This window comes from Cyprinus carpio, chromosome A22, assembly GCF_018340385.1.
Source record: "Cyprinus carpio isolate SPL01 chromosome A22, ASM1834038v1, whole genome shotgun sequence".
Classification (NCBI taxonomy): domain Eukaryota; kingdom Metazoa; phylum Chordata; class Actinopteri; order Cypriniformes; family Cyprinidae; genus Cyprinus; species Cyprinus carpio.
In genome coordinates this window covers 3833475-3848432 of record NC_056593.1, presented here as the reverse complement: position 1 = coordinate 3848432, position 14958 = coordinate 3833475, and the positions used below count along the sequence as shown (strand labels likewise).

The 14958-nt window shown below is 38.3% G+C and overlaps 1 long non-coding RNA gene across 2 annotated transcripts in view; it reads left to right on the top strand.

Annotated features, from left to right (window-relative positions):
- The first annotated feature begins 3383 nt into the window (after positions 1-3383).
- Positions 3384-14958, top strand: part of LOC122134993 — a 50565-nt gene continuing 38990 nt past the window's right edge. The window contains exons 1-3 of one of the 2 annotated variants that reach the window (XR_006153250.1): positions 3384-3648; positions 3874-3965; positions 6960-7038. This is a non-coding gene — a long non-coding RNA (uncharacterized LOC122134993). Of the gene's footprint in view, positions 3649-3873; positions 3966-6939; positions 7039-14958 lie in introns of both variants that reach the window. The other variant, XR_006153249.1, reaches the window with a different exon arrangement.

The following is a 14958-nucleotide window of genomic DNA, read 5'->3' as shown; positions in this document are numbered from 1 at the left end:
TTATAAACATGTTCTTATACCTGAAAAGGTGAAAATAAATCATTTGTGAAATTTCATGAAGTTATGATTATTTTATCTCACTGTTATTTAATTTAATTTAATGTCATTGCCTGTGAGGTCGCAGATGAAGACAATGGTAAACAATAATGCTCCATATTATCTGTTGTTACATCTTGATGTGTTTGTATTCTAGAATATTAGGACTTGAATACTCCTGCATGGTTAGTCTGGCCTTTACTGCTTTGTTTTTGAAAAGGTAATTCATACAGTTTTGTGGATTTTGGACCGAGTGTAACAGTGCTGTGTTGTACAATCCAAATAAAGCACACGGTGAGGAAATTTAACCAGTAGGAAATTTAATAAACACAGGACACAGAGCAACACACTACACATTTACCATAAAATAGACTGGACAAAGAACTAAGAAAACTAAGAGCTTAAATATACACATTAACTCTAACTAACTACAGGAGGGAAAATGAGAACAAAGGAAACAGACAGGCAACACAAGAAAAACAACATCAACACAGACTACTCGTGACACCAAGCAGGCTTCATGGAATTTGTTTCTTAATTCAATTATTTTTGTTTAGTCTTGTCAGAGGGAGTCATACACTTTTAAGCTCAGGCTAGTATAACCTGTTAATTCAGACATAAATATTTCAGTTTTTACATTCACATTCAAGGAAATGTGTCCACCCTGTTACATTTTTACATTGCATTGTGTAACATGGCAGAGGTTTAAAGCTAATGAATGCTATTACAGCAGGGTTGACCTGCTATACATATAACATTACTAGAAAAGTCTAAAGTGAGGGAAAGTGAGAAAAGTTTATGACTGTTTCTTTGTTCTTAGAGGTGCTTTCCCTCCAAAGAAATGATGTCACTTCTTGCAAGACATGTGATTAAGGGCATATGCTTAAAATTTTAAAGTTAAAATAACAGCATTTTCTAACATGACAGGAGAGACATAAATGCATACATACATACATGCATGCATACTTATGTGTATTTAGACTTATGTAGCTCCGCCCCTTTTCAGCACTGCACTCATCTTTTGTTTGTATCTTCACAGTGTGAAGGTAAGGTCATATGAATTTATGAATAAACCATTTGTTTTAAAATCTTCACGGTCTAATGACATTACATCCACTTCGAACATTACAGTGCCTATGATAACTATATATTTATATACACATAAACACACACACACACACACACACACACACACACACACACACACACACACACACACACACACACACACACACACACATACTGAACAAAATTATAAACACAACACTTTTGTTTTTGCCCCCATTTTTCATGAGCTGAACTCAAAGTTCTAATGACTTTTTCTATGTAAACAAAAGGCCTATTTCTCTCAAATCTGTCTAAATCTATGTTATTGAGCACTTTTCCTTTGCCGAGATAATCCATCCACCTTACAGGTGTGGCATATCAAGATGCTGATTAGACAGCATGATTATTGCACAGGTGTGCCTTAGGCTGGTCACAATAAAAGGCCACTCTAAAATGTGCAGGTTTACTGTATTGGGGGGTCCGAAAACCAGTCAGTATCTGGTTTGCCTCATGCAGTGCAACAATTCTCCTTCACATAGAGTTGATCAGGTTGTTGATTGTGGAATGTTGGTCCACTCCTCTTCAAAGGCTGTGCGAAGTTGCTGGATATTGGCAGGAACTGGAACACGCTGTCGTATACACCGATCCAGAGCACCCCACAAACACATGTCCAGTGAGTATGCTGGCCATGCAAGAACTGGGATGTTTTCAGCTTCCAGGGAATTGTGTACAGATCCTTGCAACATGGGGCTGTGCATTATCATGCTGCAACATGAGGTGATGGTCGTGGATGAATGGCACAACAGTGGGCCTCAGGATCTCGTCACGGTATCTCTGTGCATTCAAAATGCCATCAATAAAATGCATCTGTGTTCATTGTCCATAACATAAGCCTGCCCATACCATAACCCCACCGTCACCATGGGCCACTCGATCCACAACGCTGACATCAGCAAACTGCTCACCCACACGACGTCATACACGCTGTCTGCCATCTGCCCAGTACAGTGAAAACCGGGATTCATCCGTGAAGAGAACACCTCTCCAAAGTGCCAGACGCCATCGAATGTGAGCATTTGCCCACTCAAGTCAGTTATGATAACGAACTGCAGTCAGGTCGAGACCCCGATGAGGACGACGAGCATGCAGATGAGCTTCCCTGTGATGATTTCTGACAGTATGTGCAGAAATTCTTTGGTTATGCAAACCGATTGTTGCAGTGGCTGTCCGGGTGGCTGGTCTCAGACGATCTTGGAGGTGAAGATGCTGGATATGGAGGTCCTGGGCTTGTGTGGTGACACGTGATCTGCGGTTGTGAGGCCGGTTGGATGTACTGCCAAATTCTCTGAAACACCTTTGGAGACGGCTTATGGTAGAGAAATGAACATTCAATTCACGGGCAACAGCTCTGGTGGACATTCCCGCTCCCTCAAAACTTGCAACATCTGTGGCATTTTTGAGTGGCCTTTTAGAGTGCCTTTTTGTGGCCAGCCTAAGGCACACCTGTGCAATAATTATGCTGTCTAATCAGCATTTTGATATGACACACCTGTGAGGTGGATGGGTTTATCTCGCCAAAGGAGAAGTGCTCACTAACACAGGTTGAGACAGATTTGTGAACAATATTTGAGAGAAATAGGCCTTTTGTGTACATAGAAAAAGTCTTAGATCTTTGAGTTCAGCTCATGAAAAACGGGAGCAAAAACAAAAATGTTGCATTTATAATTTTGTTCAGTGTATATATTGTATTTTATGTTAAAGATAACTTTTATGACTGTATTCTATGTTCAAAATTACTATATTATATAAAATATATGAAGAGTTCAGATGCAAAAGGCCTCTTAGTGCTTTTTTTGAAATTTTTCATCAGGCTCCTATGTTTAGGTTCAGTACTTTTACTGAAGTAAAAGTACTTTTCTATGCCACTGAGGTGAAACAATTCAACTAAATATAGGAGGAGCTACATAAAAATGCTAATTTTAAATGAAAATTTCAGATGTCAAGAGAGAGGCTTTTGCATCTGAACTCTTCATAAGTGAGTGTGTGAGTGTATATATACATATAATATATATATATATCTATAATATATATATATATATATAATGCTAATTTTAAATGAAATTTTTTTTTGTTTATTGTGAGTTTGTTGGTGTATTCTATATGCTTACAGACATGCTGATGCTGTTGGAGAAATTATATAAAATTACACAAACAAATAAAACATTATCAAAATAATCCATGACTGCATAACAGACTATTGTGTGGTTAAAATCCCCAAATTATTCATACTCATATAGATTTGTGCAGTGTGGGAGTAACTTAAGCATGATGTTTTGACGTCACAGTCCTGTTGCATTGTGGTATACAGAGCTCTCTGAAGTGTACACAGTGTACTCGTGCACTCTGTCAGAATCGAAGGGACGAGGGTCTGTCTATATAAACATCTCTCATCCACTTGAGGAAGTGGAGCCCACTTCAAAATAGAGCCTTTGGATTCCCCAAGAAGGAAGTGCTTAAGTTTGCAAGTGTGTGTCTAGAAGTGGAAGGCACCCGTGAAGACTTAAGGTGGGCTCTTTTGAACAGTAAACAACCAAACACCAAAAGTACCTTTAGTAACCACATACTAAAATATTAAAAACCACTACACCTTATAAATGAATATTTATTAAATAAATTTTCACTGTAAACAATGGTTTAATGATTACCATCACCCCTTCAGACTCCATCAGCAGTGTTTTGTTCCTGGATAATGTTTTTTTTTTTTTTTTTTTTTTTTTTTTTTTTCATCAGGTGACAATTCATGAAGAGCAGTTACAGATTTTGATCATCCCTCAAATTTTCAAGTTTGTGTCTGGACATTAACTCCATCAAGTTCCCTTGAGGTGAGATTTATCTCTGTCTACATCTGTCTTTGACTCATCTTTAACATTACGGAGTTCAGCTTCATCTTCTTGACTGCTAAAACTGTTCTGCTGACCAAACAAGAACTGTTGATTACAAAATGAAAATTGTTATTGTTCACTTGATTTGCTGTATTTAATAATCTTAATTGTGGACTATGTGTGAATTTTCTTATCTCTTTGGGCGTTCCCTTTGGGTAATTTGCGTAAGAATGAATTAGTGAAAAATAACGTTGGTTATAAGGAAAATCACCGGTAGTTTGAGGCAAGTCTTAGTAAGATAATCATAGAATTATTCATTCAACTGACAAGTGATAAGTTTTTATAAATGGGGGAATGACAGTTTATCATGAATAACTGACAGTTTGACAGTTTGTAAAAAAAAATAAAAAAATAAAAATAAAACATAATTCAAGAATGAAATACCAATCTGTTATTTGAAAACTGTTCTGCTTTGTTTAACTTCTGTTAGCAAAATAGGACAAAAACTGTTAATAAGTATTACTTCATTGTTCTTGAACTGTTGTATAAAACTGTTGTACATCAACAGTTGTATTTTAAGTTGTTTTCTGTAAAGTAGAAGTCAAACTGTGAGTATCATGAGCAGGAATGGAAAAAAAAACACACCATCAACCACACGTTGTTCACAAAGACACACTCCTGACACCTCAGACACACTCGCAAACTGACATCAAACACCAACGTCTAGCAGTAGACATGCTCATGCAAAAACCTGTCTGTACAGAATGAAGCAGGGTTCACTTTGACTACTTTTGATGAGTATTTTGCATCTAAGTTGTGCACTTGGAGATAAACCCATAAGACTTTTGTTCATCTCCAGAACACACATGAAGGTGTTTAATATTCTCTCATTGGTTTACATTATCCACTGAAAGTCCACACAAGCAACCTCTTCAAGCTCCAAATAGTTCATAAACACATTATGCTTTTATTCACACATAAACATTGATGCACATGCACTGAGCAAATCAAATATGCTAAACATGGAAACCCAAACCTGCATGCTTGATGTGCAAGAAATAATTAGGATCGTTTCTGCATATCGAGTAAGTCTAATGGATGGACCAAAAAAAAAAAAAAAAAAGACAATAGAACATTAAAAATAACCTTGTTTGTGTTCCAAAGATGAATGAAAGTATCGTGGGTTTGATATCATGTTGTCTATATGAATTTTTAATGAATGAATGTTGTAATTCTCACCAATCCCAAAACTCAACAATAGACTTAATACAAAAGTTTAAGTGAGAGTGATCACACAGCTGGATCTGGTACTTAGAAAATGCTTGATCATCTTCTTATGGCGACAGATGCATACTCTACGTGATTCTCCTCTTCAATTTTCTGAAAAAACAAACAAACAAAAAACACATCACACAAGATATAATAATAACAAAATTATAATAGTAAAAATGTGGCATCCAGAAAATATTTACGTTCCTATTACTGCAACGGTTACTTGAGGCAGATTGAGATTTTCGGTGGTTTTGCTTCAAGCACTTAATTTTTTTTTTACATTAATACTTTAGTTATTGGAGTTTTAAACCGTAATTACAAAAATTTCAGTTTCATGGGGGGGCTGGGGCGGGGGCATGGGGTTGTTTCGGGTGGGAAGCGTGCAATCTGCGATCGCGTGCAGTTTCTAATGCTCACGAAAGCGTGCACTGGCTTTCATATGTGCACTCTTTTTTGTTTTTTGGGGGTTTTTTTGGTTTTATTTACACTTTCGAAATGAATCAAGTTCAATAATTGGGGGACAGTGATTAATGCGATTTAAGGTATTTAGAATTATTAACAGAGCAGATAAATTACTTAATTATTAATTTTATTATTCATTATTTTTATTTATTTTTCTTGTCAAAACTTTATTTTAATCTATAATACAAGTTAGTACTATTATGTAGTCAGAGCCATCCTTAGTTCATGCTGGGCCCGGTGCGAGGTAGGGAGTGGGTTTTTCACAGTTTGTCAAATGCATAAATACCTGCAGAAGTGTGACTGTCTTTGAACAGACCTGTGAACCATTTCTTTGGCTGTGAAATAGCATGTGGAATTTCACACTAGAATTTCTAGCCTGTTAGTGCAAGCTATGTGGTCTGTTATGTTGCATGTTGCATTTTGCTGCAAAATGCATATCTTGCTGGAGAATGCAAATCTCATAGCACCATGTGACAATACAAACAAATTCTGTTACACTGGATACTACCGACATACCGTAAACTGAAAGAAGTTGAATACAGTTACAGTACTAATCAGATTTAATACCCTAACGATAGATAGAATGTGACTCAAAGTTGAATTGACATGGAGACTAAATAGACATTGAATGAACTTACGGATTGTGTTTTTCTTTTGTAGAAAGTTGGCTCAGCATAAGTGATCATTTCTTCACAAGTCTGAACTGTTCAAACAACAACAGATGCATTAAACAGTCAATCTCAACTAGATCTGTTTCTTTGCAAAATATGTGTCATTATCAAGACTCAAATGGAAGTAATAATACATATAATTAAAAAATGCTAAAAGTTCTTAGCATAATGCAGTAATTATATTTAGAAATGCACAAAATTAAGCTCAACAAGTAAAAAAAGTTAATTAATAAAGATTAACATCAGCAACAGATTGCACATCAGATTGTTCATAAATCATTTTTATTATTGAAATAATGTAGGAATGAATTTCTGTGAGTGTCTTTGCAGTGTTTTTAAGACAGTTTATGTAATTGAGACGAGTAATGAATGCGGTCTAGTGCAAAACCCAATAAGCGCACATTATTTCAGTCTCTTCTAATAAAATGGAACTAGATGGCATTAACTACAATATTATTATTCAAGTATAATATTGATAATTTTGGCTATTAATTGATTAAAATATTTAGAGTGCATTTTTAAATATTTCTTGTTTAAAAGCAGTAAGTAACACTTGCCTCCTCTGTCAGTTTCTCTACGTTTCCTGCAGATGCAGCACATCATGACTGCAGCAACAATCAACAGAGATCCAGCAGCAGCAGCAGAGATCAGCACTATGTACAATAAAGGTAGACCTTGATCTGTAATTATCAAAATGAGCCATTAGTGTTAGTTAATTAGTCTGTCTGATCTACAACAAAAACTATAACTTTATAGATCAGGTCAGTTAATCCACATTAATATAAACACCATCATACCTGCACATGTGTGACAGAGTTGAGTGATGTCCAGATGTTGAGTCTGGTTGCTGATGGGATTGTTGAGCACACAGCTGTAGGTTTTGATCCTGATATTCCACCTCTAGAGGTAGAGAGAGACTGATGCTGAGATCAGACACACTGATGCTGGACCATAAACTGTTTCCTTTGTACCAGGAGAGAGTCACACGACTCACGTTCACCACTGAACACACCAATGAACAATTCTGCTGTGATGATGATGATGATGATGATGAACACTGTGAAGCGTTACTGCTGATGACAGGAACAGATAAATGAGCTGTAAAACGAGAGAATAAAAATAAATCTGAATAAATCTAATCAACAATCGTATTTTCACTTTAATGTGTTGAGTGAATGTTTAGTGTAATTATTTAATAAAACAAAAACATGCAAAGGGCAAGGATCTCTACTTACTATAGACAGAAACACTGAATGTTTTTTTTGATGTTCTTGCTCCAGTTATCTGTAGTTTATAGAGTCCAGCGTGTTCAGTTGTGATGTTTGTGATGTTCAGAGATCCAGTTTGATTGTCCAGCTTCAGTCTGTCTCTGAATCTCTCATCAGTATCAGGATACGTGGGAAAGATTTGTTTGGCTTTTTTTATTTTAGCTATGAAAGATGTTGAAGTTCCAAAAGTCCACAGGATGTCATCGTTTTCAGATATTTCAGTAACACCAGTTTTTAGAGTGACAGAAACTCCCTCAATCACTGACACTGAATGTATTTCATTAGTTTCAGCACCAAATGCACCTGAAGAACATGAACACGGACAAATTAAAGCTGCCTTTGCTTTTTAAAGCCTGAAATTAGCTGTAGATTGTATTGTTTAAATGTAAACTGAATACAGCAGCAAATATTTAATACATTTTAAACTCATGTGCTCTACAGTGAAACCAGTGTGTGAAATTGCTTATATTTAAAGAATAATACATGATTATAATTACGGCTTTAATTCATTCTCATAGACAGATCATTAGACACAACAGGCTCCCTGCATCTGATTCCCTTAATTCCCATTGGTGTTTCCATACATTTTATCCAGTAATTTCATGACTTCTGCATGTTTACTGCTGAAGTGTCTTTAAAAATATTTATTAGATATTACTGGAGAGGATTTGCATTTTTTATCCTTGAAATTAATATGTAATTACAAAAGACGCATGAGATTTGAAAGCGGCTTAATGAAAGTTGGGGATTTTCTGTGCAAGAGAAATTTTCAATAACAATAGAAGTCTTGGAAATATCAATTTAAAATTATGTTACCTCAGCAGACCTCAGCAGATGAAAATAATCTAATCTGAATTTTAGCAGTTGCTATATTACCAGGAAATGGAAATTAGGCTATATTATAAAAATATAAAATATTTAAATAAATTGTTAATTTATATGTAATCTAATCTGAATTTTATAAAATAAATTAAAATTAAGTTGAATCCAGCAAAAATGAAATAAAAAAATATATAACATTTTGTTAAACTGTTCACAGAAAAGTAGGATCTAATAAGACCATCTACTGAAAACTCTCAACCTGTTCATTTGTTTTTTAAATCCTCCCACAACAGCATCTGACCCACCTATTTTACATGCACATGCTCTCTCAACATGGTTTGGTGGGGTATATACATATTGCATGAATTTATTTATTTATTTTTATTTTTTGGAAGTACATTTCATGTCAAAATGGAGCTCTGGTTTTAAAATGGTTGTATATATATTTATAGTTTTATTGTATGAAAAAACAAATCACACAGTTAAGACCATCTGCCATCTCACAATATCTGTTTTACTGACGTTCATCTCAGTCAAACTGAAACCTGCTGTGGTTGATTTCATTTTTTTTCTTTTTTCACAAATGTTTAATCTGTTGGGTTGGCAAACATGTTGTAGATGAGAGTGGACATTGAGTGCATGAGTGTTTGTAGATGAAGAGTGACTCACAAACCATGTCACAAATCATCTCTCAGCCCCCCACTGTTTTTGTCTCGATACGGCTCTAAGACCTTGGAGACTCCCATACATTATGAAGAGTTTTGTGGATAGCACCTGCTTGTGTGCTCAGGTTTGTTTGTGGATGGCATATGATTGTGTTATCAGGTTTGCAGCATGAAAGAAGGATATATATGTATGGGTCTTCACTGTAAAAAATTCTCAAAGCAAAACTTGATTGCAAACCATCATCAGTCTCTCTCCAAAAACACCTAAAAGGTCTTTCATAAATTTATTTCCTTTTTGCAGACATACACTTGTGCACTGAAAATTGCATTTAAGTGACTCACAAAGTAAAAAATTAATCATGAACTATAACACAGTTCGTGTATTACTTGGGAACACAGAAGAATCCTCAAAAAAATTGCTTAGAATGCAGAATGAATAATAATGTTCTTAATGAAACTCACAGCTCCAGCAATTCTCTCTCGTGCCCTCAGCTAGTCTCCTAACACTGTTTACCATATTTTTATGCAATCACCTGGACTTCTGCTTCAATTGCGTCCTCCGGTTTCACACGGCAGTGTCACTGTACATTGTAGACTTGAACTGTCCGTGCCCCACTGTCTTCCAATACAGCTCCACTGTAAAAAAAGACCACTCTCAATGGGAAAACCCATCAAAATAAAAGTCCCTTAGAGAAAAATACCTCCATTACACTTGCATCAGCTGACGCTCCACTGATCCATTTCTACCTATAGGTTTACGATCCCAAAGCTGCTGGTGCTGCTTTCATTAGGTGTGTTCAACTTCATGTGGTGCTGACCGTTCGGTGGCTGACTTACAGCAGTGCATGCCGCCTAGAAATTTTGTCTGACTTGAGACAGCACTGGAGAAATGTCACTGTAACATACAGTATGGCATCAAATTACCGTGAGAGTGTTTCGAGAGCATTTGGCTGACTCGGTGCAGCTTCTCCAGATCGTGCGATTGGCACAATTGGCCAAACGTGCTTTGCGTTTATATTGTCACATTTAGTCAAAAACATGAAACATTGGTATTTAAATAGTATAGGTTTATTTTGAACTTGATTCTTGAATAGATGGTGCTGTATTAATACAGACAGTGTCTACAATATGTTACAAATGTGCAATAAATATACAGATAAGGCAGTACTATGGACATAATTTACAGATTTTTAAATACTATCAGCATGATATACAGATAGGTGTGCTATGAACATACTATACAGATGGATTATGTAATGAGTGTATGTACACTATAAGCAGAAACTATGAAAATATGAACATCATTTACACTAGTACAATGTACAGTAAAAAAGTGCATAGAAAAATATTCCAGTGTGCAAATGGATCATTCAGTATTTTGGATGAATAGACAGTAGTGCAAGTAATAACAAGTGAACTGTTTTTTGTTTGTTTGTTTGTTTGTAAACCAGATGTAGTGATGAGGAGGGGTGAGGAGTCTGTGTGTTTGGTGTGTGGGTGATGGGGGTGGTGGGGGGGTCTGGTGGGTGGTTTCGGGTGTCAGAGGGCAGAATTCAGTAAGGAGACAGCTGTAGGGAAAATGCTGTTCCTGAGTCTGCTGGTCCTTGTTCAGAGGCTCCTGAAGCACCTCCCTGATGGCAGGAGGTTGAACAGTCTATGGTCAGGGTGAGAGGAGTCCTTAAGAATGCTACGAGCTCGATGTAGACAGCATTTTCTTTGGATGTCCTCAATAGCAGGAAGTGGTGTCCCTGTGATGCGTTGGGTGGCTTTCACCACCCTCTGCAGTGCCTTGCGCTCAGCAACTGAGCAGTTCCCATACCAGACTGTGATACAACTGGTCAGGATGTTTTTGATCGCACACCGGTAAAAGTGCACCAGGATGGCTGAAGACCGCTGGTTCTTCTTCAGTGTCATGAGGAAGAAGAGGCGCTGGTGAGCCTTCTTGACCAGGCTGGAGGTGTTTGTGGTCAAGGACAGGTCCTCCGAGATGGTGGTTCCCAGGAACTTGAAGCAGGAGACACGTTCAACAACCATTCCGTTTAATGTGGATGGGTTTATGCGATCTTCCTTTCTTCTTCCTGAAGTCCACTATGAGCTCCTTTGTCTTGCTGGTATTAAGGAGCAGGTTGTTGTCAGCGCACCATTTGGCCAGGTGCTGTAGTCTAATTGTTGTCTCTGACGAGGCCAATCACCGTGGCGTCATCTGCAAACTTAATGATGGAGTTGGATCCATGCACAGGCTTGCAGTCGTGGGTGTAGAGGGAGTAGAGGAATGGGCTCAGCACACAGCCCTGTGGTACGCCGGTGTTAAGTGTGATGGTGGTGGAGCAGGTGCGGCCTGACCTAACATGGTGAGGTCTGTTGGTCAGAAAGTCCATAATCCAGTTGCAGAGGGAGGTCTTAATGTCCAGGTTTCCAAGTTTTGTGGTCAGCTTGGAGGGAATGGCAATCTTAAATGCTGAGCTGAAGTCAACAAACAACATCCGTACATATGTGTTGTTATTGTCCATGTGTGTGAGTACAGAGTGCAGCACTGTGCATACTGCATCCTCTGTGCTCCTATTGCTTCGGTAGGCAAATTTGTGTGGGTCCAGTGTGGGTGGGAAACAGTCCCTGAGGTGTGCTAGGACCAGTCACACAAAGCAATTCATAAAAATAGGTGTGAGTGCTATGGGGCGGTAGTCATTCAGGCACCTTGGGGAGGAGTGTTTCGGCACTGGCACAATGGATGTTGGCACAGTTGCTTGGGTAAGGAACAGGTTGAAAATGTCTGTGAAGACCCCGGCAAGCTGCTCTACACATGCCCTAAGCACATGTCCAGGAATGCTGTCTGGGCCAGCAGCCTTGCGTGTGTTGATCCGGCTCAATGCAGTGTAGACATCTGTGGAGGTGAGTTTGAGGGGTTGGTTGTCTGCTGAGAGTGTGATCTTGGTGGCTGTCTCCTTGCTGTTGCTGTTGAAGCAAACATAAAAGTCATTTAGCTTGTTAAGGAAGGATACGTCTGTGACCGTTGGAGTAGAGTTGCATGGTTTGTAGTTGCTGATGACCTGGATGCCCTGCCACATACGTCGGGGGTCAGAGTTGGAAAAGTGTTCCTCTACCTTTAGATTGTAGCAGTACTTGGCCTATTTGATGCCCCTCCTCAGGTTAGCCCTGGATTACTGTAGGCCTGAGCATCATCTGACCTGAAGGCAGTGTTGCGGACTTTCAGCAGGAGCCGGACCTCCTTGTTCATCCATGGCTTCTGATTAGGGTATGTTGTGATCTGTTTTTCTGTTGTAACACTGTCAATGGTGGTGTTGATGTAATCCAGTACAGAGGAGGTATAGATATCAATGTCCGTGTGAGAGCCACAGGCAGCCTGAGAAGCAAACATACTCCAGTCTGTGTATTGAAATCTGTCCTGAAGTAAAGAGTCTGCTCCAGTTGGCCACACTTTGATGGTCCTCACTGATGGCTTCACACGGTTGATGAGGGGTGAATACTTAGGGGTGAGAAACAAAGAAAGGTGATCAGAATGTCTGAGGTGGGGGAGGGGGGTTGCGATGTAAGCTCCATCACTTACCTTTACTTACCTTTTCTTTTCTTGTCTATCATATTCTTAAAAAAAAAAAAAAAAACCCCAGCTACATGTTCTGTACTAGACTAACTGAGACTTGTCATGACACTTGTATACCGTTGTTGTTCTCTTGTTGATCTGATTACTTCTGTTGTTCTCATTTGTAAGTTGCTTTGGATAAAAGCGTCTGCTAAATGATTAAATGTAAATGTAAAATGTAAAGTTTTGTCTTCTCTAATGTGGCAGGAAACATGTTGATGGAATTTGGGGAGCACTGCCTTTAATTTGGAGTGATTAAAATAACCCACGACAATAAAAGCAGCCTCCTGGTGAGCAGACTGTTGTTTTCTAATGTCCGCATGAAGTTCGTTTATAGCAAGCTTGGCATTAGCATCCGGTGGAATGTAGATTGCAGTTATAATAGTGGAAGTGAACTCCAGCGGCAGATAAAAAGGTCTACACTTAACCATGAGAAACTCTAGGTTAGCGGAGCAGTGACTCCCAACAATGACAGTGTTCGTACACCAAGCTTTGTTAACATAAATGCACAGTCCACTGCCTCTTGTCTTGCTGGAGTCATCTGCTGTTCTATCTGCCCGGAGCATATAACGTCCGGCTAGCTCAATAGCATTATTGGTTACGTCGCTGTGTAGCCATGTTTCTGTGAAACCATGACATTGCAATCCAAAAGTCTCTTACTGTGGGTGATGCAAAGTCGTAACTCGTCCATTTTGTTCACCAGTGACCGCACATTAGTCAGGAAAATGCTGGGTAAATACAGCCGAAGCGGTGTTAGCTTTAGCTTAGCTCTTAGACCTCCATGCTTCCCCTGCCTTTGTTTATGATCTCGACGTGCTGGGTAAATACAGCCGAAGCGGTGTTAGCTTTAGCTTAGCTCTTAGAGATTCTCTGTATGTATGGTTACTGTTATTGGAAGACATACAATAAGCGACTTGACTGACTGACTTGAGCTAAAATCATCTTGTTACTCACTTACCCAAACAATATAGTATTTAAATTTTCTAACACTTTTGTTTGATAAAGTTCATATGCGAGTAGGCGTCAACTATCTATGAATTCACACCCTGAGAAACAAAGGCCTGCATAGAGCTGCATAAGAGCCATACAGTCAGCTGTGTGACTGAGAGGGATGATTTGTACCAGAAAGAATGTAAGGACCAAAATGTCCACTGGGTGCTAATAAACTGAATTGTTAAATACATTTTCCACTGAGGTATGTTTAAGTACAGTTTAAGGGTTTTTTGGTCAATCACTATAAATTAAAAAAAGTGAGCGTGCATTCTAATCAGAAAGTTGTTCATGGGTTAAGGCAGGACCTTGACCAGACTTTTGGTTTCAGTTTCTGTTTCAGGGACGTTTTAGGTTGTATTTCATTTTTTTCTCACATTCATTCAATTTAATTCTTCTTACCAGTTGTGTTCACCTTACTCACTGTCTTTAACTGCATGTGTCTTGGTTAGTACATGATTGTTCTTGTGTACCAATGCCATCATTATCCTTTCTGGTTCAGGATCTGTGGATTAGGTCAGGATTTCTGTGCATATTGCTGCAATTAGACTACACTTGTCCTTTTCCTTTCCTGCCTCACCGATGATATTCAGAGCTGGTTTATTCTCATCTATCTGTTGAATGGGGGTGAAATGCAGCAATCATTCCTAAGCCTAGGGATTCAGGAGAAACGTCCTGACCACAGGGTGGCCTCCTTGCCATCTTCACATATTCAAAAAGCTGTCCCTGTAATCGCACAGCGGAACATAAAGTATCATGTACAGTGCAATTGAAAAAAAAAAAAAAAAAAATACATGCTAAGTTACCTGACTAAGTAGATAACTGTTATATATCTAAACCTAACAATTCCTGTATGAATTTCCAATATTTTTTTTTTTACAATTTAGAAGGTAAAAAATGAATAAGACTCCATATAATTTACAGTGAACAACCAATAACAAGGTGATGTTTCTAGAACTACCCAGGGTTTGTTTTTTCCTTAACAGCTGTGAACATAATGTTTTTATGTTTACAACTTCTGTTGTGCAATGAATGTTCACCTGGCATTATTTTTATGTCATGGTTGTTTCCCAGGATGGTGTTTTTGTCGTCTCTTTCAATCAGTGTGCACCTTCAGTTTTTTCTGCAGCTCATGGAAAGACTAAGTCAGAGATGGCCTTTGATTTAATTATGTTGATTTCTTTCCACACCCATCCATTTACCCGTCCTCAACCAGACCCCTTTTGAGGCGCCCCTAGCGCTTTG